The sequence below is a fragment of the Sinocyclocheilus rhinocerous genome, unplaced genomic scaffold (assembly GCF_001515625.1).
Source record: "Sinocyclocheilus rhinocerous isolate Xijiao unplaced genomic scaffold, SAMN03320098_v1.1 scaffold739, whole genome shotgun sequence".
Lineage (NCBI taxonomy): Eukaryota > Metazoa > Chordata > Actinopteri > Cypriniformes > Cyprinidae > Sinocyclocheilus > Sinocyclocheilus rhinocerous.
The window spans coordinates 65,408-68,766 of NW_015635049.1; the positions used below are offsets into that span (position 1 = coordinate 65,408).

The following is a 3,359-nucleotide window of genomic DNA, read 5'->3' on the forward strand; positions in this document are numbered from 1 at the left end:
CGACAACAATGACTTTAAATTATCTTTTGGGAGTAATTTCTCAGCCAAATTTGATGTGCAATTAATTTGCGATTAATTAGATTAATTAATCGCCATATCATGTAATTAATTAGATTAAAAATATTGGTCCCACTTTATATTAAGTGGCCCTAATACCTGTGTACTTTAGTTACAGAAATATTACAGCTCTAGATACTATGTACCAATGTGTACTTACACTGTGGTTACATACTACGTACATGTCTAGTTACTATGCAAGTACACAGGTATTAGGCCCACAATATAAAGTGGGACCAAAATATTAATTGCTTACCAGCCCTAATAAATACATTAAATTATATTAATACATTTAATCACAGTAATAATAACATGCAAGAATATATTACTCATACTTAGGGGAAGGTTTCCCCTTTAGGGAACTCGTGCTACATCAGAAATGCCTTGGGAATGCCTTTGCGTGACCACGCTCTGAAGCACGTGTGAAATCAGTCCAATGGAATGGCAAGACATCACGGGTGAGGTGACGTAGAGACCAGGAAGCTGAAAAGCGCATCAGGTGTAAACAGTAGAAAAGAAGAAAGCTTGCAAACAGCGCTTTACTTTGTGTGTTCCTCCCTGCCCGCGCTTCATCACTGGTAGGGATACGCATGATTTATGCGTTGTTTGTCTCAGAGCAGGCTTGCGGCAGAGCGGCTGCAGTCATGGGGGTCACAAATGGATATAGTGGATGGGTTGGAGATGGGCTTGTCCCTTTTTTTGCCCTCACCCACCAGAATTAGTGTTCTCTCTCTCAGGGATCAGAAGCCTGCTCCACGGTTTCTTCACACCAGAGGGAGGGCTCGATGCTTTGCCTGTCTTCCTCTGATGAGGTTGATGTGGTGGGCATCGACCAGGATAAGACTGAGGACTTGCCACCCTAGTCCATCCAATATTTGGAGCTGCTGGAGGTAGTGACCAGAGCGGTGGCCAAGCTTAAGATCGACTCACCCGCCAAAAAGCAGGATGATCACCCCAAGAGTAAGTTGGATGAACGCTTCATGCAAATTATTCTAATATAGTGGGGCTGAGGAAGCAGGACTGTGGGGCAATGCCTCGGGTAGAGGAGATGCTTGTGCTATCTGTCCCCCGAGTCGGCGTCGTCCCTTAAGGCCCTGGTATTACCCACCAAGCCACTTAGAACAACCTCGGCACTCTTTAGTAAGGCCTATACGGCGACAGGTCAGGCCAGTGCTTGATGAGCATAAGAAACTTCTTTAATAAACATTATTGATCCCAAACTTTTGAATGGCAGTGTATTATACTGTAAAAAAAAAAAAAAAAATCTCAGGAAACCTAAAATGTGCATCATTTAGTCACGGGTCAAATTAAATACAAATAGCACATTAAAGTTAAAAGTTACACACTTTTTTTGTGCGCGTGCTGTACAGGTCTGGTATAAAGAATGTTTTTGCTCAGGTGGCCGAAATGTCCGCCCAATAGAGAAAAGTTTTGCTAAGCAAGAAAAAAAATTAGAGGGAACATTGCCAGGCCGATCTGCTTAAGGACCTTAGGGGAGGAGGTCGGCTCTGACAATATTAACCCTCTGGGGTCTGAACTGGTTTTGGGGCCCTGGAGAAGTTTTGACATACCCTGACATTTGTCCTTTTTTCAGTTTCTTATAAACTTAAGTCTGTTTGATTACACTACATTCAGCACAAACTGGGCTACAATAATATGTGAGCAGGATGAACGTACATATTTGTGTTTTTGAGAAAACAATGTTTATGCGTGGTTAGTGCAAAATGCTTTGGTTACTAACGTAACCTCAGTTCCCTGAGATAAGGGAACAAGCGTTGTGTCATTTGCCGTGCTATAAGCTGAATGCGAATCTATGGCTGTTGTTGCAGTTGAAAGATTCTTATGAAATGGAGCTTGGAGCCGACTTATATAGAGGTCGGCTCCTCCCTTTCTGGTGGGCCATTGGTTTGTGCAGCTACACAAATGTGAACAAATCAGGCTTTAGTAACAGAGTAAACCGGAGTTTACCCACATTGTACGCAACGCCTGTTCCCTTATCTCAGGGAACCAAGGTTACGTTAGTAACCAGACTAACCACGCATAACCATTGTTTTCTCAAAAACACAAATATGTACGTTCATCCTGCTCACATATTATTGTAGCCCAGTTTATGCTAAATGCAGTGTAATCCCTTTCGAACGGTGTCTCCCATTGCGTAGAAGGCATATGGGGAATGCATCCAATCACGCCTTGCTATGAGCATATGCAGAATGAATCCTGCTCTGTGAGCCCAGCCTCGAAGCACCCAAGTTAAGGACTCCTAGAAGCATGAGCAAAGTTGAGACCCAAACCAATAGGCTGAGGACCACAAGACAATCTTTCCCACACTTAGGGAGAAATAGGTAAATTAAGCAGACAAAAATCCATGCCTGCAGGGCAGGGACATCTAAGCTATAGAATCTGTCAAAGGTGGACGGCGACGACCAGCCGGCGGCCGCACAAATCTCACTGATTGAAATTCCGCTAGACCACACCCAAGAGGACGCATTCCTATAGTGGAGTTGAGAGCACCTTAGGTACATAACCATGTCTTGGCTTGAGAACGACTCTACAGTCATTAGGCCAAAACTCAAGACAGGAAACACTGACTGACATGATGATGCTAACACCAATAAGGCCGCAGTTTGGCCGAATGGAGCGGCTCAAAGTGAGGGCCCTGTAGGGCCCTTAGGACTATGGACAAGTCCCAGGTTGGCATAATATGAGACGAATATGAGGAGAATAATATTCTATAGCTTAGACGTTCAACCTCAGAGTGCTCCTCAAGAATTTAACTACTAGGTTGTTTCTGCTGATTGATTGGCCAGCTTTGACATAATAGTTTGCCACATAAACTTTGAATGTGGAAGGGGCGTGCCCATTGTCCAGCAACTCTTGCAAAAAAGTTAGCACGTGGGACACCTCACAAAAACCCAGATCCAGGCTTCATGCTGAACACCAGTCATGGAAGACTGACCATTTAAGGGCTTAAAGGCCACTCGTAGATGGTGCTCTAGCCTCTAAAATGGTGTTGTTAACTCTCGCTGGGAGCTGCACATGCTCCCGTCGAGGGCCCAGACATGAAGGCTCCACAGCTCTGGCCGGAGGTGCCAAATCATGCCCTTTGTGTCCGAGAGAAGTTCCTTCCCCAATGGTATTGACCACGGCGCTGCTGCTGACAGCTGCACTAACTCGGGGAAAAATTAATGGTTCCTCTACAGTGGGGCCACCAGGAGGACTGAGCATTTGACTTCCCTGACCCGTTTGATGGCCTGAGGAAGCAGGGCAATCGGGGGGGGGGGGGGTATACAGACGAATGCTGG

General features: G+C 45.1%; 1 protein-coding gene and 1 long non-coding RNA gene across 3 annotated transcripts in view; one reads left to right on the forward strand and one right to left on the reverse strand.

The window, feature by feature from the left end:
• Positions 1-2,937, forward strand: part of LOC107746471 (uncharacterized) — a 14,135-nt gene extending 11,198 nt beyond the window's left edge. The window contains exon 3 of the long non-coding RNA XR_001640695.1: positions 2,926-2,937. This is a non-coding gene — a long non-coding RNA (uncharacterized LOC107746471). The remainder of the gene's footprint in view (positions 1-2,925) is intronic.
• Positions 1-3,359, reverse strand: part of LOC107746469 (atrial natriuretic peptide receptor 2) — a 56,787-nt gene that overhangs the window by 15,540 nt on the left and 37,888 nt on the right. The window lies entirely within an intron of this gene.